Genomic DNA, 24,254 nt, shown 5'->3' with positions numbered 1-24,254 from the left:
TATTTTGCTTGTATCAGACTTGCCAAATGGATTAGGTGCCCGATAGTTTTCACGGATGCGTATATAGTGTTGCAATCCGATGCATCCTGGAATACATACAAATCTATCGGTTTCCAGGGAACTGGGGAGGCAATTCAGATACCACGCATAACACGTGTCATTATTGATTTAAACTTATTCTGAACTTATATTTATTAATTTTATTTATTAACTGAAGCTACCAACAGCACATCAAAGCTCTTGTGCTTCTCCCACTGCATCCTACAAATAATACCCTCTACCAGCCCTCTTTCCTTTTCTGGTCCGCCACACTGCCGAGAGACCACGAAAGTGGCATGAGTGGGCGATACAAAACCAATTAATATTAACAATAACATGAGAGCAACATAATTAATCCCTTTACCAAAAGCTCATTTTTAGTTTCCAGGCAACATGAGGTTAGTGCGATATTCCAGCTCTTGCAATGAATTTCAGATGCATTATTTTGAAAAACTCTCTGGTTTGTAATACATGCAGCAGATTTTATTTCATGTGGGTTTTTATTTGAGACAAATGTCAGATGGGATTTTTCACCCAACAGTCTCCCATTTGCCCCACTGAAGAAGGGGAGTACTTTGATGGCAAAGCATTCTCACCCAGGGGGTGCATGCTATCTTTACGAGTCTGGCTTCCACTTTGGCCCAACATAATCTCAAGTTTTACCCATGCCACTGTAAGGGAGGAAGGGTCGATTTGCCCCCCTTGTACATTTGGCACAAAAGAGACTTAATACTCATGCAATAGTGGGGAGACGTCCTCCTTGCCCTTCCCTGGTTACAGTGGAAGCGGGGCTATTGCAAGACTCATTAAGACTCCATTTTGTGCATAACTCAACTCCATTTTTGGACTAGGCCACATCCCGAGCCCTGCAAAGCCTCCTCTCCCCTTTTGCAGCGCCGCGCACCGTGCACACAGATAGCCCCCACCTCCTCCTCCAGTGTCTGAGCTACCCAGGCTTCTTTCGCACGGATGCTCTGGAGCAAATTGTTGCAAACGGAAACTGTGTTCTTTTATCCTTCCTCTGAGCTCATTGCCCTGGCCCTGTGCGTGACCGGGGATGAATTTCAATTGTGGCCCATTCGTCTCCACAAACCTGCTCTTGCTCCTCTCACCCCCACCTTTGAAGTTATTGCTGGTTCAACCTTTTGCCCCTCCATGGTCTCTTTGATGTAGCAGAAGTGTGACCCTTCCCCACTGACCACCCTAGAGTGCCCCAAATATAACTAGTTCCATGTCATTATATATCCCGCCAAAAACCAACACCTATCAATTCACTCACTCAAACACTGGGGTGCCATGGCAAATACATCTTAGATCAAGCCCACTGATAACGCACCTGGGGGGCATGGCCCTCGTACCCCTCACGACTACAAAGGCCTAAGGCCGGAATGTGTAAATGTGTGCCTTCAATTTATAGGTGTCCCTACATACTAGTACATGGTTTATATTCTGTATTATTCATTGCATGTCAGGAGATAGCATCTAGCTTAGCTTAGACAGAATTACCTCTTCTTGTGGAACTGACCTGACCTTCACACCACCCAGATGAGCCCAGCTGACCACATGCCGCTCGAAGTAACAGCCTTGCGCCAGCCAATCGTGTGGAGCCGGCCCATATACTGCCATACTGTAACTTTATTGTCCAGGGTGGAGGTCTCGGGAGGATAGCTCAGCAGCAACGTGCCCGTCTTGGAAACACGACGACGCGTAGCAACACAGGTTCGATCCCTGGGTATTAAGCGTGTTATATCATATCACCAATCCCAATGCAACTTGATGTACCTAAAGAGAATCGTCACTAATGACGGCCCTAAAGCATATAATTTACTGTATTCTGTATTGTTGGTCAGAGCGCTCTCGCATGCATTTATCTTTATAAAACTTTACTTTCCTCACACCCGTTCTCCTGGTCTCATTCCCTACTGAGGTGCGTCCTTTATTATTGTCTACAATTGTATATAGGGGAATGAGCACCTTCACCACATTGGGGATTGTTACCGGGTGGACCATCCATTAAGTATATAAGTTCTGGAGACCCTGTGTAGGTTTCTATACATAGTGTGGTGTTTTCATGTGATGTAGAGATTCATTTATATCGAAACATTTATGTAAAGATTATATTGTTTAACCAAGATATATTGTGTGGACAATCTTTTCTTGTGTGCTTGTTGTGGTGGTTGACTTTTACTTAGGCAAGTCGGTTTGGCTTGAGGGTCTCTATTCTGCTGCTAACCACAAGTAGAGGACACACTTGGCTTAGTTCATGATTGGCTGCATGGCCACCTATACCAATATGTTTCGTGAAACATGTGGATTTGTTTTCGCAGGGTGCATGAACTAATTAAAATGATTTCCCTACATATGCGTTAGTCACTACTGAAAGAAAACTTTCTGTGGATTGTATGCTTTTTAAGTGCGATTCCTGTTATATGGTTTAACACTTTTACATTGAGTAATGTCCATATTATGGTTTTTACATGCAAATAAAAAGAATACCAAAAAGGTGTGATTAGCAAAGCATTTTAAAATCTGTCAGCACACGTGCAACATAGCAAAAGCTGAATGACAATCAATATTAGATTGCAAATCATTCTACAAACTCTGATGCTCTGAATTAATCATTAAATCATGCCCAAATCTTCAAGAACAAACATGTTTCATGGCGATGCTCCCGAAGTAATCAGCAGATCATCCCCAAATCATCAGGGACAAACATGGCAATGCTCTTGAAGTAATCAGCAAGTCATCCTAAAATCATCAGGAACAAAGTTGTCTAAAATAGGGATGATGTTGGCGTAAGCAGCAAGTCATCCTAGGCGTGATGCTGGAAATGCATTGGAGGGACAGGGCCTCCCTGTCCTTGTCCTCCCTTATGTGTGTTCTGTTGGGACCCCTGGCAGTGCCGCTCTTCCTCTTTTTTGGTTGTGGTGAACAGAGACCCTTGGGATACCCTTATGGCACCCATGGGTGGGGGGTACAACCCTGTGCCCCTACTGTATGTTTTGGGCACCTGTGTGTTGCTCACAGAGCAGGGTATGGCCTGGTGGCAGTTTCATGCTGATACGACAGGAGCTCAGAGTATCCTCCATTTTGGGATACCCAGGCCCTGCCTTAGGAATCAGTGAATTCCTGAGAGAAGGCAAGGTGGCCCCTGGGGTCTCTTGGTTTCTATTGCCTGTTACATTGTTTTTGCAAAGTCCTGGGAAACCCTGACTCTGTCCCTTCCCCTGACTGGCTGTTGGGTGGAAGAACCATATATGGTATTGTGGGGAAATGCAGGACAGACTGGCTGGAGCGTTCCCAGTGACTGTATATTGTGGGTACATATTTGGGGTGGGACCTGTGTGACATGTGTGACCAATATGCATTCTATATTATGGGTGCCTGGTTTCTGTGTGTGGGACACAATGAATGAGACAGCCCTGCCTGGAACTGACATGAGTGTAGTGTGCTGAAATGCTGGGTGTTTGCCCCAATACACATTCCTTGTTATGGGTGTCTCGGTGAAGTGAATGGCCTGAATGCCCGTGAGCCTGATTGGCTGCCTGCATCAATGCCCTTCTGCACGACTGGCTGACTGAAGCCTGGCTCAGCCTGAGTGAATGAGGGACAGATGTGTACGTCTGTGGACCTCTCACTTACCAGTTTGTTCAGAAGCTGAAGTCGAAACTTGAAGCGGTTATTGGAAACCCAGCTGGAGGAGATTGCTGCTGCATTTCCTTCAATGTAATCCAAAAGCAGTTAAGTTTGTCGAGGACTGATCCGAGAGAGGACCTGGCTAGGACACCTCTCCCCAAGCTACGAGGGACCATCGTGTAAAAACTGCTGTTCTTCATCAAGGTACCCAGGAATCCAGTGCTGTGAGTCTGACATCCAGAGAGAGGGTCCGCTCAGAATCCTAAAGCGAGTGCCTGGACATCAAGGTCGAAGTTCATTGACGTCGACCGGGGTTCGGAAGATCTCCATGATTGCTGCAAGCCGGTTCCAAACGAGTCGCCCAGAAGCGGGGACACCTTGATACTGTGCTGCTCGACGCCCGGAGCCGAGAAAGTTCCACCTTGCCTAAGAACATTTGACAGAGGGCGCCATTGCCATCACTGCCAACCACTTTCTCCCGCCGGAGAAAGTCAAGGTCGCTGGCTACCGAGGAAAGCCTGCCGGTAGGTTTCCGCCACCAGAAGCCGACAAAGACATCCCAAGGACACTGACAGAGTGGAGATCCGTGGTGGTGTCCCGAAGCTATCCCGAGGTACGTTCTGTGGCTGCAGCATCGACAGGCCAGAGGACCGCGACCCCCACTGCTGGGCCTGCATCCATCACCACCAAAGGTCTTTGAAGTCCACAAAGTCTTACTTGCGACACTGAACACTTTTGCATCGAGATCTACCGCACGTCTCACCTTCCCAGGACTTCCACCATCGAAGAAATGACTGTCGACGAACACTGCGAAGGTCGAAGCTGCTGTATCCGCACCAGTGTTCGACTTTTCCTCGAGGTTCTCGACGCCCAGAGGCTCCTGCTTTAAAAAGGGAGACCACCCTCGAAGGATACCATCGAAGAAACTCTTCCAATTCAGGTACATTGGGGTGGTTGAACTTTTTAACCAAGAAGCAAGGCTTATTAAGCATTTAGGGACTGGGCTTGTTAACTCTCATTACAGGTTGCCCAGGTGGGGGTGGGGGAGGGGTGGAATCCTCACTCAGAATTGTGTATCTCTATCCAAAGAAAGCATTCTGCCATTGCTTAACCTGCCATCCTTCCTTATTATCTATGCTGATACACCTTACTGAAGGATTTGTATGCTCTATTATAAATGGCAGCAGTTGATGCATTTTCAAGGAATCTAAAGTTGAAGTGTGGTGCCACATAGAATTGTATATATTTGTCATTATAGAATTACCAGAGTACAAAGTGTGTTATTCTGTATATATCTCTGAACCTTATTGTTTATATAAAGAACTGTCTTAGCACATAACATAGTGTGTGGACATTCCTTTGTGGGGGATTGGGGACTCACTGTACTTAAGAACCAGCATGCATCACCTCCTGAGAGCTTAAGCCTTGGTTGCTCATCCATAGCTACCATATAGAGTACCTTGGTTGGGGTGCTCTGTGCTGAGGCCCTGCCATGTAGAGGGCAGAAGTACGGATACACCCCCTCCAGTCTTTACACTAAGCTCATCCCCAAATCATCACCCAGCATTCTGAGACATTTGTTGATGGCTTTAACAGTGCAATGACATCTGATATGTGAATTTCTTCTAATGTAGTTCCATGACCATCAGATGATTCCAGGATGATCTCTAAAGTCATCCTTTTAGACCAGGCTTGTCAGCTCTTTGGTGTGGGGCACTGAATGTGCTGGGAGATTAAGTAAGTGTGACTCATGTTATCACCTTCGATAATGTAACCAGGACAATCAAATATTTCAATACAGGATCCAAACCCTGTAAAACAGACGTCTAAAGACGATACTCTGCCTCCATCACAGAAGTGTGCCCAACACGCAAGTCACAGATCTACTTCAACAAAACAGAAATTTGGTCCAACCCTTACTGCTCCATACCACCTCCCACCCCTTAAAATTGGCGGTCAGGAGGGGGGGGGGGCGTAGAGAGTTAAGGTACGGTGGGCGAGTAGGGTAGAGAGTGGCAGTATGGTGGATGAGGGTACAGAGTGTGAAGGTAAGGTGGTTGGTAAGGTGGGTCGGTTGGGGAAGAGGGAGTGGAGGCTATAGTGTGTGGGTAGAGAGTGGAAGTAGGGTGGGGATAAGGTTCGAGAGGGTGGAATGGTAGGTGTATGGCAGTAGAGAGTGGGGTTAGGGTAGAGAGTGGGAGTAGGGACGGTGGGTGGAGGTACGATGAGTTGGTGGGGTTAGAGAGAGTGGCGGTATGTTGCGTAGTTCGGGCAGCAAGAGTGGGGTTAGGGTAAGGTAGGTAGAGAGTGGGGAAAGGGTGGGTGGGGATAGAGAGTGGGGTAGAGAAGATGAAGGTAGGATGGGTGGGGGAGGGTAGAGATTGGGTAGGTGAGAGTGAGAGGTTGGGGTAGAAAGTGTGGGGGTAGAGAGAGTGAGGGTCAGGTGGTTGGAAGGGGTAGAAACCACCAACAAAAGCAGCCTTGGGAGGACTGATCTAAAGTAGTCCAAAATAGGCCAAACAAAAGCACACCAGCACACGTAATGGGGGTGTAGTGAGTGCGTGGGAGTGGCATGGGTGAGGATAGAGAGGGTGAGGGGTAGGGAGAGTGGCCATGGGACTGCTGGGTTGTTGTAGCAAGAGCCTCAGGAGTACAACAAAAAACGATTGGCAATCAAAAGTACACACAAATAGCCCAATTGTCAGCAATAAATAGCCCAATATGAAATTACTGCACAGCTGGGAAATGGAAAGCCCTTACAAATGTGTTGATCGGAACACCTATTGTTAGGGAGATTCTCATTGGTTAGAACGGCCAAGAAGTTTGGAAAAAGATTTCAGTGATTTGCAATTTCATGCCAAGGAATTGCCAGATATTCTCAGTTCAGAACCCCCAGTCCGTGTCTCTTTCTCTCTCTTCTGTAGCAATGGCTCAAGCGCCACCAAAATTTGCCAAAACCAAAAAGGTCTTTTATCAAAACAAAGTGTTTCCTTCTAGCAGTAGTTGCCAGTCATAAGTGAATTGCTAATATGTTCAGTTAATTCCTTTTTGTATTTTAATGCCCCCAGCACTGATGTTAATTCCTGCTGTGCAGAGGCATCTCAGCATGAGGTGGGCAAATCTTCTGAATGTACAGATCCCTTTGTGGGGTCGGAATTCAATACCCTGCAGGTATCAGGCTGTAAGACAGCATCCAACTTAAAGCCTTGACTATCTATCTCTCTATCCATCTATCTATCTATGATTGAGTGGGCCTATGTACTCAGGAAGAAAAAGCAGACAACGCGTGAGTGATGATGGCAGTCCATCAGTGCCTATGCGTGACAGGCAACATGGAAAGTTGGGGTTTGGGTAGGTTAGAATTTAAGAACGTCTTTGTGGACTACAAAACTTAAGGGGAAACTTTTACCACCCGTTTTCCACTCCCTAACTGGCCTCCATCTCTTATAGTCTTGCTGTCTTTCTAAAAGAATCATCGTTTTTTTTCTTAATGCCTTCTGTGCTTCTCTTTATAATGCTCATTGATCTCCTATGATGCTCATTGATCTCCTGTCTCACTTTAACTGCTGCAGCTCTGACAGAATGCACCCAGTCTCTCTTTTCAATTGCTATCTGCCCACACTATCACTCTGATCACGCAACCTTCTTGTCTCTTTCCATCGGCTTGTTTCTGCTGCCCTCTTTTCCCTTTCACTTCTGACTCCCAATCATTTTCTGCCTCATCTCATCTTGCCTTGTAAAATGGACAGCTGGCCTTTTCTTTTGATTGCCTGCGGTCTCACAGTTTCTCCATCTTGTTTTTCCTCTCTCCGACATGTCATCAGGGACATTGCTGGAAATGGAAAGAATGTATTGGGGGAACCCTCTCATCCTTGGAAGAGGAGGGAGGAGGGGCGCGGTGTATGACCGATCGGCATAGCCCCTTTCCAGGTCACAATACAGTGTGTCTTCATAGAATCCAATCCTGCTGGCGATTTGCATAAAAGGAAAGAGTATTATTGGAACATAAGACTATCCACAATTTCACATGTACATGACTGGTGTCCCAACCGGTATACATGAAAGCTTTGAAAATCCGCTATTACGCTGAATGAGGCGGAATTACTCACGTGGGAAAACTTGCATCCAGTGTGTTTATTGTTATGAGAAAGCTGCACCTGAAACACACCCTTACGAACGCTTCAGAAGCAAGCATCAGACGGTCGGTGATCGGTGATAAAACATGTCTGCACTTATGGATCATTTTTAAAGAAGGTCGCCTTTCTGAGGCTTAATCTTTGCACCTTCCCAGGTGCAATGCAGAACGCACTGTGAACTCAAATAACTTGTGCGAGCGCTGGTGTCTGTTAAATGGATTTACAAAACACTATAAAGGCGAGGAGAAGGTCAACATGAAAGCGCTTGCTTAGCGCTTTCATGTCAACCCTCTCCTCGCCTGTGTATTGTTTTGGAAATATAAAGGCGAGGGAACGCTGGTGCTCAGAAGGATTATTTTCCTTTCTTCCTAAGGAAAATAATCATTGCGAGCACCAGTGGTAAGAAAATAATTTTTACAAACACTGTCCGTTAAAATTGGAAACATAAGCACAATATCCTCTTACCTAAAGTAGCAGGAGCTATGGAAGACACAGCAGTTGGCACGGCAGGGCCAAGAACTCCAAGATGGCTACGGCAATGTACTTCCTCAAACATGATTGGCTGCTTCTGTACCTCCTTATGATTGGAAGCTAAAGCTGCTTGTCAGCTTCTGGCCAATCATAAAGATTAGCAAACAGCCAATCATTGTTTTTGAATTGGGCCAGCCAGGCGGTGCTTAGTGCAATGGCAGTGTCCCAGTTCTCGGTGCTTAACATCGGTCATGGGTTCCGTCCAGACTCTGTAGCATTTTTCCAGGAAAAAGCATACAGCCCAATGGCACAGCGGCGAATTGGGCCAGGGGTCTAGACAGAGCATCGCTCTGTCTAAACAATTTTTGCCAGAGTGGAGCTGTCTTGTTCCAGCACAAATCCTCCACTGATCAGGGATGCATGGATTACATCGCTAATCTCCAGTACTTCTAGACCTACTATTCCTTGTCCATTACTCTTTTGGTGACCCCTAACTTGCTAGACAGGACTACAATATACATATTCAATCCCTGCACACTAAGGTCTAGACATGATCCAACCGGGAAGAGAACCGCCCCCACTACTTACCAGACATAGTTGTTCTGACCCCATTGCTCCTCCTCTTTTTTCCCAGCATACCAAAGTCTGCAACACGATAAGGGGTGGGAGAACAGGAGAACTTGGCTGGGGAGTAGGAGCCATGGAGATTAGTCAAAGTAATTGATGCTTTACCAGTTTGTCCCATACTATTACTTATGCAGAATACCCAAGCTGAAGTGCCTAGTCCAGGAAAAACACAACAAAGCAAGACACCACATCCCTGCAACACCCATGAACATGTTATAGTTCATGGCACAGGAATCAAAGATGTCATCAGTTACTAGTCTATTGATTTTAAACTGCCCTCACTCCCACTAATGTGACACTACTGTATGAGTGGAAGCCCAAGTGGGTGTCCTACAAATATTAGGACACAAGAAAACTGGACCTAAATTCTCTGATGAAAGTGTGAATAGGCTAGCAACTATGCTAAAGGAACTGAGCTACCAACCCGGGCTAACATTTCTAATGTTGTCTGCCATGCCAGAGGTGACAGAGCAACTGATATTTGTTTAATGAAGTTGTCCTCTTTACGCACATAAACATTATTTTATAGACTTTTAAAAGATTAAGGATTCCACCTCTTCAGAGGATGAAGGAGAGTAAACAGCAGGTTAGATTATCTACTCAAATCTATGAAAAGACGTCAAGGCCTTGTGCTGGACTAAAAACAAGTGGCTCTGGCTTAGTACTCAAAAGTAGCGCTCTGCATAAGTGAGCCCCCAACACCCCAATGCCCAAGGCCAATATGACGGGCACTAAGGATAAACCATAAAAGAAACAGAATAATTGTCAATCAAATCTGGAGGCTCAAAAGGTCCTTCATGAAATTATAAGCCTAAAGGAAGATTAGAGGAGGGGGTTCTTGCCAAAAGGAAACTCTTTGGAAGATGGGAGACACATGAAAACACTTCCTTGAGAGCCCCGCAGTATTCTATAAAAGTCCTGAAGATCACCATCACTGGCTTTTAAGGGAGAAGACCGTCAAGCCCATATCAAAACCATCCAAAAGAAACCACAAGCTATTAGGAACAGAACCTAAGCTACGAGGCTACACTCATGTTGAACGCTCCCCCCTTCCATTGCTTACTACATGAAGACCTCATAGCTGGCTTAAGAGTGCAGAAAGGAAGCTGCTACTCCACTGGAGAGCCGCTTACCATAGCAAATGTCCCTGCACAACATCCAAACTGTTAGTCGAGGGAAGGATACAGAAGTCATCTCCCCTAGGGATTGAATGGGTCAAAGGAGAAAAATGCATTGAATGGTCACAGACATTAGATGATTGGGTGGAAATTGCCTCCTCTTGGTCCAAAAGGGAGCAACATGATTCATCAATTGGCCCACCTCTCGAACCTTCATGCAAGAACCCCCAGGATCAGGGTAAAGAGGAAAGGCATAAAGCAGGACGCTGCGCCAGAGAATAAACAAAGCGTCCCACATCCAAGCCAGAGAACCTGGAGCAGAGAGCCTCACCTGAGCATTTTCCCTGGAGGCAAATAGACGTAGCCTTGGAAAGCCAAACATTTGGCAACTCTCCCTGAAAATCTGTGGGGAGGCAGATTCTTAGAAGGAAATACCCAGCTCAATCTGTCTGTTTTGGAGTTGCCCAAGCCTCTGATATGGAGCTCAGAAACGGAGAAGAAACCTCTCAACCCAATATCCCAGCTGTCAAACCAGATCCGAGGAAGCCTTGGATCCAGAGACACCTTTCTGTTTATATAAATCATGGCTACGAACTGTCTATACTGATAAAGGTCACATCTCCCTGAAACAGGCGACCAAACTCGAAGAGATCCAAACATTTTCAGTAACCCCTTCCAATGAGACGAGTGTCCCTCTAAAAACAGACCACTTTTCTTTAAGCTTGTTCAAATCCAAGAATGCACACCAACCCCATGGACTGACATCGGTCATGATAACCTTTTGAGGTGGGGGTGAGGGGAGGGGAAGATTCCCTTGCTATGGTTTAACAGATCTAGTCACCAACTGAAGACTAACCTCATCAGTCACTAGAGCAAGGACCTCAAAGGCTTGGTCTTGAGACATCTAGTAACCATCAAGGTACATCCTTGGAGGATCTAGTAACCATGGAGGTACATCCTTGGAGGATCTAGGTGAGGTTTGGTCCCCAAAGAAGAATGCTACATCAGCTCCTGAAGCTTGGGTCATTACCTTGCCAAGGGCATCTGGATATCAAACACCTGAACCACTGATCTGAGTGAGAACATGATTTCTTCAAAAGGAAATGCCAGATCTTGACCTGTTCAAAACTGGATCACTATGAAAGTAAGATCAAGAGTTGGAAAAAGGTGATCAGAGAGCAAGAAAATGTAAAGATAATTAATGAAGATGCAGGGGGGCTGAGTGGACACAAGCTAGTGATCCAGGTCTGAGAAGACTGCAACCCCCTTTTCAAGAAGGAAAGCCATTAGAGGGGCCAGCATCTTTGTAAAAACTCTGGGAGCTGGCCAACACAGGAAGGTCTGTGTCTGTCTGTGAATATTAAGAAACACTGGTGACAAGGGTGAATTTGGACCTGAAGGTAAGCACCTGAGAGATCTAATGATGTCAGTTGGATCTCTTCGGGAGGAGAGGTAGAATAATTTGCTGCAGCATCTCCCTTCTAAAGCAAGCTGGAGAAATAAAAATCCCTGAGGTGTGAAACAAATGTAAAACCCCCTGATGTGTTGCCTTCTGTACCCAAACACAGACTAGTAGCTCTTTGCACCACTTCGATGGATGAGGTAGCGGGATCGATGTGATGTGTCGCTTCATTAGAGATAAAATGTAAAGGACGAGTCACAACCAAAGGTCCTGGGGGAGGAAGAGGTTTGAATTCTAGCCCATACCCATCTCAGGAATCTAAGAAGGGGTCTTTCCAGATGCTGGATCAAGAATTCAAACAAGTCCCACCACACCTCCTGACATAATAGTTGGGCCTTGAACAGAGACCTGATCCCCACCTTTGGGCCTTTCACAGAAGCCTATCCTGGGGCTTGTGAGACAATGGTCAAAATGTGATCTCCTTGCAGTGAAGGCTGGTTCAACTGGTTTCTAAATCTGAATGGCAATAGGGTGTGCTGGAGGATAGAGTATTAGTGGCTAGCATTGCTCAAGCTTCTGAATCTCATACTGTAAAAGGAGAGGTGAAGCTTTGTTTTAGTGTCTTAAAGGAAGTACATGAAGTCTGAATATATCATATAATTCATGAGATTTATTGTACTTATACATATCATTAATAAGTTTTAAAATAAAAAAATCCAGTGAAAACAGCAGTCGATTTGACAGCATGTTTCTCTAGCCAAAAGGCTGCTGACAAATACGGACCTAATAAACCTTGTAAAACTGCACACCAGCCTTGAAAAACTGCGAAGGAATATGCAAAGCATGTGCCTACACAACACAGTCATCTAACCTTAACTGGCCCTTCTTTTTCACCCTCAACCTTATATGTGTGATGTCGGTACCATGCAAGAATACAAGGTTATACTATTGAGTGACTTCAGATGCTTCATTTAAGCCACTGTAGCAAAGCATCACCTCTATTTTATACATTAAAGAAATTCAGGAGCTTGTATGAGCCTCTAATACTGGACCCCGCCCCTCCCACAACATTATAGACATTCAATAGGCCAAAGCAGATGTCTTTTCTAGTACTCTGCAAACGCTGGGGAGCCACACATCAAATAGAGAGCAGTACCTCGTTTTCTGACACCAACAACCAAAAGCCTCCTAAAGTTAAAACAAAGTCCAACGTACACAACAGGTCTTAATATTTCAATATACATCTTTTAGGAACCTTGCCACCATGGCTCAATTTTATGAGCTCTTGTCTTGCGATCAGTATGTTAGTTCTCACCCCTTCTTTCCCGCCCAGACAACTCAAGTGACCTTTATTAGTCTCCGATGCTTATACGCTCCTTATTTAAATATTACATTTTGTATGTAATCATGGCAATATGCAGTTTCGTGGCTAACAGTGCCAGTGCTCCTCGGTGCGATTATAGTCTGTGTCAGCTCTTTCACAGAACCTATATGATCACATAGGACGTTTGTATATTGGGTGGCTGCCTTTTGCTACACCGTCGTTTCTGCTAGTGTCCATTTTTGTAGGTCTTTCCACCACATCTCTACCGCAGGGCCTTTCGAGAATTTCCAATCCATTGCTATCTTACGCTTGGCCAATACAAAAGCCAGGTCCTTCATTCTACTCATGTATTGTCTATCCTTGGGACGTGGGAAAATACCCAACAGACAGGGCACAGGGGATTGGACATTCAAAATTATATCACCCTTGGACATTCTACTTGCAATTTCCCTCCAGTATAGTTGTATTTCTGAGCAAGCCCAGAACATAAGCACCATCCCCACATTCTCCTCGTTACATCTGGGGCAATGTTGTTTGCGCCCTTAGAACGGGCACTCTTTCAAGGTGTTAAGTAAGCTCTATGTGTTATGTACAGTTGCAGGAATTATAGCTTACCATTTCCAGAAACATTTTTACGATACCCGATTACTTTCTGCCACTCTGCATCCATGAAGGACTTTCCCCAAGTCTGTCTCCCAACTCAGTCTTACTTTCAATGCACTTGAGAAATATTTAGAAAGAAACAGGTTATAAAGTCTGGACGCGGTATGCCCCTCTTCTGAAATATCGAATATGGCTTTTAAGGCATTGTGCGTGGTTTTCGGTTCACAAATCATAATAAGTACTGACCCTCATGGATACCTATGCATTCTTTCAGCGCCTGGAAGTCCATCAATGTGTAATTTTCAACAGGTCCCCAAACGTGACCACCCCCGAGGATTCCCAGAGTTCGCGTTTACCAGATCGTAATTGCCGTCCATCTGACAGTGCTGCCGCCAGGGGAATCTGTGAGGAAACAGGGTCCTTGGGGTATCTTACAGGCTCTCTGCCACTGCTGAATGCCTAATGTCACCAGATATGGTTGTTGACCTAAATTGGGGATTTGTACCCACAGAATCTCTTTCAGATAATACTGTTTGCAGGTTGCACTAGGTGTGTGTCAAGTGTCGACTCATCTGCCAGCCAGCCCCCTACAAACCGCAAAAAGTAAAGTTCAGATTGAGAGTTTTTAAGACCAACCAACAGTGTCTATTCTGCCATAACAATTGTCTGCACTCTGTGTCTAGCAGGCCAAAGAAGGGATGAAGATATAAGGAACGTTCACAAAATAATGTTACAAAGTCTGGGTAACACTATAGTAACGCAGCCCTACCCATTAACGATAGGGGCAATTGCATTCAGAAATTCATGGACTTCTTGACCCCCCTCCAACTCTTATCAGTGTGTTGTGTTTATGCGGCAGAAACACTTATAAGTACTCGTGGTGGGTATTATGCCTAACAACACACCCAAAATTTTTTCACATAAACAGTGTTAGGTCACCGATTTCTTACCTTTTTAAAGTTACCTATAGTGTAACTCTGAACTGTTTGCCCTCCAACAATCTATATTATCAATCTAATAATCTTCGCTACTGTGGTGACTCGCCCTAGACAAAGCTGATGAGCCTCTTATCTAAGGCTAGGGGATAGAAAAGAGACGTGCCCTATACCTATCTGGGCACAATCACTACTGTTTTGATCCCATCTAAAATGCACAACCCGTGGCAGTTTGCCCCAAGTACATGCGTTAAGCCGTGCAGGTGAAATACAATTATTTATTATTTTCCCTGGATTGGCTACTATAAAAACAAATTTAAAAATGGAACAACACTCATTAATTTAAGAGTTCTGCTTCTTAATGTCCTAAACAGAAAATTACATGTGGAGGCATTATCAAGGCTTTGTATCTCTCTCACACAAGTGAGAGGGATCCACTTGCGACAACCTCTGGACTGCATAACGTGTCCTTTGTTTCAACAGGCCTACCTTTTTCAGTGGTGTGATGGATATACCAACTTCTTCAGGGCCACAGCACTCGCATGGTGCCGTCACAAAAGCCAAATGGAGTGTGTTGGCTGTTCACTGCACCCTACTTGGGTGTCCAGCCAAACAACGAAAAATCAAAGTTATTTCTTTCTACAACGAGGGAAATATTCATATCGTCCTGTTAGCACCTAGTTCGCTGTCGTGTGCCGGCTGTACCTTTGCAGAGCTTCTACTGCTCTCGTCTGCTGAGACTGACCATGTAAGGACACAGAGAGCTAGTACCCCATACAAACAAGCGCCTCTGTAGATCAAAAACACAAAACCATATTGTCAACTGGCAACAAAGCAAGGGATGCCTGAATACAAAGAGAATCACCCATACCATGCCTGCATTAATGCAAATAGAGACTGCACAGAGTCACACCGGGGCAACAATCCCAAACCAGGCTATCCCGTCCTATTTTCCTGACCCAAGAAGGGGGACTGGATGGGCCATGCGTGGGTGGGTAGGTGGGCGGTTGTCTAGAAGATTGGTTGAAGTGAGTGGATGGCCACATTGGTGGTGAATGGCTCTACAGGTGGGTGCATGTAGCAGTAGGTGAATGCTCAGCCTTGTGGATCGATACATGAGAATAAAATGATAGATGGAAAGCAGAGCGTATAAGGAGAATTGCCTTCAGGGTTGCTAGATTGGATGCCCGACAATGTCTTAATTGAAATACTGTATTTGAATTAGGGAAAATGACTCCCAAGAATTGGGCACGTTTAACTCACCAAGTCATTAAAGCTCCATAAAAATGCATACTTGCTGGTCAGGTCCATTTAACCTACAAGGAACATAAATAAATAACAGCTATTCTTGTGCATCAGGACATGGTGTACAAAAGCAGTAACATAGCAATGCAGTTAAAATCCAGAAAAAAGAATAGTAACTTATCTGATGATAAAATGCTTTGTGGTTCACCTCTGCCCGAACAGAAGTGGTTGGCACATTACTTGCCAGATGAACCTATTGAGGAGAAAAGGAAAATATCTTCTATTAGCTTGCATCATGTGTACAGGATACTGCCATTTTACAACCAATGTCCATGCATCAAATACATAAGGCATTACTATGTAGTGCTGGAGTGTCTGTGGGGTTAATCAAGAATGGCCTATGGGCGCTCTGGCATCAGAATAGTTATGATTTAGTCGATCAGTGACTGGGCTAAAGCGTGGAGGGACAGGTAGTGGGACACTAGAGGAGGCATAATCTGGAAAAACTAGTTGGGGATGCCACAGATACTGGGATGCAAATATCCCTTAGAAATCCAGATCTCAAACTGAATGTAGCTATATGCGATAAAACAATCCACTGCTTTTAGTCCAGCCCAAGCCCCCCCTCCCCTGCGTGGCTTACGTCCCGATCCAGCACATAAAATAAATCTCCTACTCCCTCATAATATTCAGCATCATCTGTTGGCCGCGTCCCTCTTTTGTTCTGGAGGTTCCCCCCCCCCCCAGAAGAAAAAAACTATTCTATCCACTTTGATTTATGTCCACTATTGCCAGTTTATTTTTATTCCAAATGGAATGTGTCCTTTGGCAGAGCCTTTCACCCCCATATACGGTGTCCAAATGTATCTCAAATTAAACTTAAAAGAGCATCCTATTGCTGATGTCACTTACATCGTGTCCCTCTATTTTCCGAGGATGTGCCCTTGGAGGGAGCTTGAGTGCTGCTTTTTGAAGTCTCCACTTGTAGAAGCCCTGTAGAATCAGTGTGCTGAAAACATACACCGGGGTCCCTGGAAATTACAAAGACCAGGGAATACATATATGAAATCACAACATCTTCATAATAGAAACCACGTAGCTAACACATTTCAGTTATAAGCACATAGTTAATAACGGAATTTGTCTATTTTGGGGACACAGCCCCCCAAATCATTTATTTCTGTTAACACACCTCTCTCACAACCATGATCTTAAAAATATTTTATTTCTTTGACAACAACATATAGATTTGGATAAAATCCAAGTTGATATACATACGAATCTATTAGAACATAAACACAGACAGTGACACATCTAAACACACACATCAAAAATCATTAAAACATTATCTGGAAAGTTCACGTTTACCTCATCCGTAACAACCAGAAAATGAATAATTTGTTGGAGAGCTACCTATAGGCATTGGTATCGTTTTGGCCATCTTGGAAATGCAAGGTGTGTTCAAAATGCAAAGCTAATGTCTTGGGACAAGAAAAAGTTACATGTTCTAGACAACCACTTTCAAATTTTAGATGACCACATAAATGCAGGAGACCAGGTTACATAATGGATCTATAATGTTATATCTGTGCATAGTAAGCCAAACTAGTAATGTACTGAGGGCATCTAGCAGTCCAATTGATGGTGATATTGCTGTACAGTTCACTAAACTAATATACATCAGGGGTCATAATCAGTCAAATATAAGATGGTCAATCAGATCATTAATCTCCAATTGAGCTGGCCATTCAGACCCTCCAAGTGCGATTTTAACTGGTAGAATCATTTTTGTTCATACCTCGATAAGGACATCTAACGACCCACCTCTGTAAGCCACAATCTTCTCAATAACAGACCACTGAATGTCATCAGGCGTATGTTGATGCTCGCAACAATGTGCCATCAAAGGCGCTGTTATCACCTTGTTCCGAATTCTTGATTTGTGCTCATTTATACAAGTGTGGACTGGCAGTTTAGTTTTGCCAACGTAATATTATAATGTAATATTTGTCACATGGGCATATAATCACATGCACAACGCATGCCGTCTTGCAGTTCGTAAAGTGGCCATCTTTTTCCCCCACCACTTAAAAGATGGTAATTTGCAATGTGGATTGGCAAACAGAGCAACTGCCACATCTATGGTGGCCTTTCACTAGAGCTAATCTCAAGAGGGCACAATGTATCAGCATTAGGTTCCTCTTGTCGAATCAGTGTGCTGAGGTTTGTGGTAAAAATTGGTTTTGAAGCACAAAGGCAAACATGTAACCAATTTTACAGTGCGATCATTGGGACAGATAATATGCACTATGTACCTCTCCAACCTGCTTAGTGACAACTTTGAACAGGCCTCAGATAGGTGACGAAACGGCCAGCCATCTAGGTAATTATAAGTATTGGCAACCCAGCAAAAATGGTGCAATGTCTTGTGTAGGGAGGGCAAATGTTCCCGCCCAAACAAGGTCACAAACAAAATGGCCACCATCAAAAGAGGGAAAAGATGCTACGCTTTTGCCTGTAGCAGACAGAAAAGATACAGAGGTGGCCTGCAGTAAAGGGGTACAGAGGTGGCAAGTGTGTTTATTTGTAAATTTGGTGGTTGTGTGGCAGAAAGGAGATGAAGATCCACTGGTAGTTTGTAAACTTCTCTGTGACCGCTTGAAACGCATGATTTCACCCGTGACAAATACCTGCGTTATAGGCAACTTGATTGGCTGCTGCATCCACTGCAGGTGCAAATTGATAGTATTCTGGATATAAAGTCTAAAGCAATATTTAAATTGATGTCTGTATGGATCATTTAATGATACAAAGCAGATGCTTTAAGTAAGGACTGCAGACTGCCAAACCACTTGGCATCGACTTATCTCTAATGCCAGACTGCAGCTAGGCTTATATTAAGAGCAAGGGAAGGTAACCACTGCAGTAATGCGGGAGCCACCCTAAATGGAGGGCTCTTCAAAATAACAAAGTAAGCAGAGGGAACATTAAGCAGTCAAAGATGGAGGAATTATTTGTTTTGCGCCATACACAAGTGTTTCAGAGCGCTAATGACCAACTACTAATGAGCTCAGATTACAAAGCTAACACTTTGGCATACTGCAATAGAACACAAAGATCAGGAAGTGCTTGGTAACCATGGTTAGAAGAAGTTGTCTTTGGCTCAGCAGCTGGCCGGTTAAGAGCAACTACAGAAGAATTAATAAAGTGGATAAGCCTTAACTTTGCAATGACCGAGGGCGTTATAGGGGAATGGATGGCGTCATCATATACTGTCAGAGACACAAGGATATGAGACTGAGACGACATGTGATATAAAAGGGGTAGTTGAGCCACTTAATGTTATTTAGCTTTTATACTGCACGAGTCATCACCGTAGTTGTCTTAAAGCACTGAATAGCTGTTGGTGAGAGAATTGTAACCCAGCCCAGGATGTTAAAACCAGGCTGCAGTCTGTGGGAGGAAAGGGAAAGAGAAGAAGAGAGTGAGTTGGGGGAAAATGAGTGAACAAAACATAACACAAATTAGGGTTAAATTAAACATGTTAGAAGGAGCGTTTGATCAGGGATGTATGCAAGAGATATGTAGCTGCTAGTTAGACAAGACATAGTAAATCAGAAGAAAGAAAACAACCTTAAGGGCAACACCCTCTTTAGATGGTTCATGATATCTTAAGTGTGTTGAGATTTATGAAGACCATTTATGAATGTGGGATGGCGACATGTGCTCAAGAGTTGCAGATAGTTTGTTGGCTATTTAATTTCAAAGCGCTCCCTTGATAAAAGTTTCTGCAGACTGGAAAGTGTCTCTGTCATGAACCACTCCTGCACTTTCATTGTCATCAACTGCCCGCTTGGGTCTAAGATTACCTGGATCTAGGCATAGGATATGCCCACTCTTTGGATCCTGGAAAGCGGCTTGGCGTTTGCCATGGTCGCGTTCGGCCTCCTGCAGACTCGTAGTAAAAAATGATTACTGATTCAGCTTTTCTGATCTTCGTTTGTGCGTCGTGAGGCTGCCCTGCTTATTGGATTTTCTGTTGCCCGAATTATCGCCTTCTGGACTCTGTTCTTGGTTGTGTGTTTTACTTTTGAATACCTTCGTGTCTCTGACCCTGGCCCGCCTTTTGGTCTTCTCTTCTGCTATCTGATTCTGCAATCGACGCCGCCCGCTCCCTGACGACCCCGGCCCGCCTTGACCATTCTTTTGCCTTACATTCTGGCTCTGATCCCTATGACTGTTACACTCATATCGCCTAGCGATATTTCTGGCGGTCTGAATTACCTTGCCAGCCTGTATGTTACTTGGTCTGTCCTTGACAACCCTAACCCTGCTGGACTCCGCTCTCCATCCCAAGTCTGGGGATTATTTGTCATCCAACTCCCCTTCCATTATCCTGCACACACCTTACCCGATTTCTCCTGGCCCTTATTCTTGGATTCCTCCGGCACTAGGGCTGTGGACGCTATGCTGAGAATAGAGTGCCGCAACCAGATACTAGTGCGACCCTTGTGCTGCCCGGGCTTAGCTCCTGCACGACCTACCTTCCCTCGTTTTACATCTCCCTGCTCTTCCAACCACACCATCTTCTGGGTTACATACCTCCTGGATGTAGTAATCACTGCACCAAAGGTAAGATCCATTCCTAGCCTTGCTTGTGCTCCAAGTAGGATTTATTGTAGACTACTTGTCCAGCCTTTACTCAGTAGTGGGCATCTCCTTCCTTTCCAGTGGCAGTTTCCAATACAGGGACCCGCCTCGGTTCACCACCAAGGTTTACAGGCTCTTTTGATCAGGTTAGTGAGTGGTTACGCATTTGGTGCTCCTTGCTTGTGATTTTGTCTTTTGTTGCAACCCGTTCCTGCTTCCCACTCTCTTATTATTCCAGCCTGGTGTCCTTGTCAGGCGTTTAACATTCTCGCCCTTTCAAGTGATCTGCTCATCTGTCCCTGGATATTCTTAGGGCAGTAGGGTGCATCATTGGGAAGGACTCCCTCTTGGTGAGGAAGTCGGAACCGATCCAAGGCGAAAGCCTTGTCACTGTGTAACACCCAGACTTGTTCCAATCGCTTGTGTTTAAGCTTATCGTGAAACTCTGCGCCATGGGTTGGCTATGTTTTGAGTTATGTCGGCAATACAGCGCGAAAAGGAGAGGGAAAAGAAAACAAGCCATTATCATCCAGAGTCAAAGTCAAAGGCCTCTGGTCTGAAAAGGAAAAATCTAAATTGTTAAAGGACAGGGTCCTTAGTTTTGTATTTATTAACTTTTATATAGCGCTTTACACCAAAGAGCTTTACATAGAACAAGAATACATTGGAAGCAGTAAATTACAATTCATAAGTCAAATAAACAGGTACAGTATGCAGAACAATTTGCCGATATCAATGGGTAAAATCAGAGGAAGGGGAGTAGCAGGGTGGTCAGGGAGGGAGGTTGAAGAAGGTGGGATTTTAAGGAGGATAGGAAGGAAGAGAAGGAGGAGATGGAACGGATAGAGAAAGTTAAAGAGTTCCAGTGAAGCAGGGCGAGGAGCTGAAAGGAACGGAAGCGAGATGGGGTGCAAAGAGAGGGAGGGACAGAGGAGGAAGAGGTCTGCGGAACGGAGGGGGGGGGAGTAGAAAGAAAGAAGGGAGGAAAGGTAGGGAGGGGCAAGATTATAAAGAGATTTAAAGACAAGACAGAGGAAGTTGAATTTAAGTTGAGTGGAAGGAAAGCCAGCCGAGTGAGGAAAGCGAAGAGGAAATGGAGTCGTAGGGAGAAAGGGAACAGAGTGCGGATTGCAGAGCGGTAGAGGGATTTGAGAGGGGCGAGACGAGAGGCAGGGAGGCCAAAGAGGATGGCTGAACAGTAGATGAGACAGGAGAAGATTAAGAGTTTGGTGGTGAGGGATGAGTGGATTTTGGGAACATTAAAGAGATGGAAGTGACAGGCACGGGAGGTTAGAGAGATATGATAGGTAAAGGAAAGGTCAAAGTGAAGGCCCAGATTACGGGCAGAGGCAGAGATGAGTGGGGGGGTAGAGGGGGATGAAGAGTGTTGGCAGGACGGAATACAACTTCAATTTTATCGGTGTTTAGGGTGAGAAAGTGGGAGGACATCCAAGTTTTGATATCAGTGAGACAGGACGAGAGTTTGAGGTGAATATCGGGAGTGAAGCACGAGAAGGAAAGGAAGAATAGGGTGTCCTCAGCGTAGAAATGTTGAGAGATACCAAAGGATGAGATGACAGGTGCAAGAAGAGAGGTGTAGAGTGAGAAGAGGAAGGGGCCAAACACAGAGCCTTGTGGAACACCAAAGTCGAGGGAGTGAATAGGTGATGAGCGGCCACCCCAAGAGACGGCAAAGGAGCAGTTGGAAAGGTAGGAGGAAAACCATTTGAGAACAGAGCCTTTGAGACTGAATGAGGAAAGAGTGTCGAGGAGTAAGGGGTGATCTACACTGTCAAAGGCGGAAGAGAGGTCAAGGAGAATGAGAATAGAAGAATGTTTGGAGTAGCGAGCAGTGAGGAGGGAGTTAAGAACGGAGGCGAGAGCAGTTTCGGTGGAATGCTTGGGTCGAAAGCCAGATTGAGTAGAGGGGAGGCGGTTGGAGACAAAAGCCGAGAGTTGGGAGTACACTAGTTGTTTCAGGAATTTAGGGAGGAATTGTAAGAGAGATGGGGCGAAAGTTCGAGGCCAGGAGAGGGTTAGCGGAGGGTTTTTTTTCAGTATGGGAATGATAGTAGAATGCTTGAAAGAAAAGGTAGCAGTGATAAGGCAAATGATGAAGAAAGAAGGTAAGGTATGAGAAGAGGGTAGATTTGGGGAATTAGCGGATAAGGAAGAGGATCAGATGGGGCAGCAGGGGAGTGAGTTTTGGACAAGAGGAGGGAAATATCAGCGTTAGAGACAAGGGTGAAATTAGACAAGTAGGCGGAAGGGGTGGAGTGAGAAGAATAAGAGGGGGAGAGTAGAATGTTTTGGCGTAAGGTGGGTATTTTAGAGGAGAAGAAGTTTGCAAAGTCAGAGGGAGAGAGGGGAGAGGTGGAAGAGTGGTCAGGGGTGGGGGGGAGAAGACGAGTGAGGGTTTGCAAGATTCATCTGGGATGAGGAAGATTGAGAGTGGAGAAGTTTAGCGAAATAGGAAGGGTTTGCTAAGTTAAGACAGGAGTCAAAGAGGGAGTGGTAAGAGAAGTGCGTGGCTTGGTTGACAGGTGAGCGATGTTTGAGCCAGCGTCTGAGGAAACGGCGCATTGACAGAAGGTGAGAGGAAAGCCAGGGTTGGGCAGGCTTGCGGGAGGGGCGGAAGGGGGAAAGAGGGTAAAGTTGATTGAGACTGGAGGATAGAGAAGAGGATAGACTAGAAGGAGCATCATTAGCAGAGAGAGAAGAAAAGTGAGAGAAAGGGGGGAGGGGGAGGGTGGAGGAGCAGGTTTCGTGGAAGTGAGAGGGGTTAAAATTGCAGAGGTCTCACCTGGAGAAAGAGGTGGAGGGAGGGGGAGTGAGTGAGAAGGGGAGTAAAATGTGGTCGGACAGATAGGTGCGTAGGGACCGAGGAAGGGGTGAAGGAGGAGATGAAGACAAGGTCGAGAGTGGAGCCAGAAGAGCGAGTAGGTGAGGTAGGGAGAGGGGTACGAAGAAAGGAGTAGAGCATAGATAAAAGAGGGGAGGATTGGTGGGTGGAGGAAAGAGGTAGGTTAAATTCACCAAGAACAGTGAGGAGATTAGGGGTGGGGGGATGAGAGACAGGAGGTGGTCAAAATCATTGTAGAAGGAGGAGAGGGGGCCAGGAGGGCGGTAGATAATTAAAGGAAATGGCGTGGGGGTAGGTGACGGTTTTGTATAAGTATTCAAAAGAGGGGAAGACAGGGAGAGGACAGAGATTTGGGGTGATAAAGAAGACCAAGGCCCTCCGTTTTTATTTTTGTTTTAGTTTTGTTAATTATCTTTCAGATACAGTGGGTCCAAGCACCAGTTGTCCAAGAAACCTTACTAAGGTGGGCAAGTTTGGGGTGATAAAGTAACTGGCTTGCATTGCATGAATTAAACAATTAGGTGACAATGTAGACAGTGGAGCCTAAGCAGTTACAGTCATTTAATTAAAGGGGAGAGGGATCCAATCCATTCCTTTGGATGGGACTCAAACATGAATAACAGGATAACAGGAGCAGGGCAAAGAATCTGGCCCTCAACAAGCTGCTTGTCTTTCCCCATGTGGCTGGTAGGAAAGTTATAACTTTCAGACTATTTTCTGTGGGCATAGAGAGGAAACTAACTCGGGGACTCCAACAACCTTTGGGTCACAAAGACCTGTGTGTGTGTGTGTGTGTGTATACTCCTTAGCTCAAAATAAATTTGAAAAAAACTGAAAAAAGTAAAATGATATTTACCCTATTTCTGTTTGTTTGCAATTGGCTGTTCGGGAAGTTATCGATAATGTGAAACAGGTAATGTGAACCAAGGGACAACAACTTGTTCTACATGATGTAGCCATGTGGTGACCAGTTTATTTGGGCATAGTTATGCTGTTCTGTGTATCCCCCCCCATTTGCCTACTGTCATCTGTAAACTAGATAAAAGTCTGCTGTGACTAGAAGCATGCATGGGACAGAAGAACTATCAATTTTCAATGTGTTAGAAATTGCACCGTAACTGATATGGTAGCTCTCTCTAATCTAGTAGCCCCAATATTCCCATCCCAAAATCAACCATCGCTGACGAGCAACTGAGCGAGTCAAT

At 45.0% G+C, this 24,254-nt stretch overlaps 1 long non-coding RNA gene across 2 annotated transcripts in view; it reads right to left on the bottom strand.

Moving 5' to 3' along the window:
- The window catches only part of LOC138560710 (uncharacterized), a 46,846-nt gene that overhangs the window by 17,031 nt on the left and 5,561 nt on the right, over window positions 1-24,254 (bottom strand). For both annotated transcript variants that reach the window (XR_011299175.1, XR_011299176.1), the window contains 2 exons: window positions 16,449-16,567; window positions 15,555-15,789 (listed from right to left, as the gene is read on the bottom strand). This is a non-coding gene — a long non-coding RNA (uncharacterized lncRNA). The remainder of the gene's footprint in view (window positions 1-15,554; window positions 15,790-16,448; window positions 16,568-24,254) is intronic.

Source organism: Ambystoma mexicanum, unplaced genomic scaffold (assembly GCF_040938575.1).
Source record: "Ambystoma mexicanum isolate Mex_15411 unplaced genomic scaffold, UKY_AmexF1_1 Mex_scaf48, whole genome shotgun sequence".
NCBI classification, from domain to species: domain Eukaryota; kingdom Metazoa; phylum Chordata; class Amphibia; order Caudata; family Ambystomatidae; genus Ambystoma; species Ambystoma mexicanum.
Note: the sequence above shows the minus strand (reverse complement) of the source record. Positions and strands in the feature narration are given on the sequence as shown.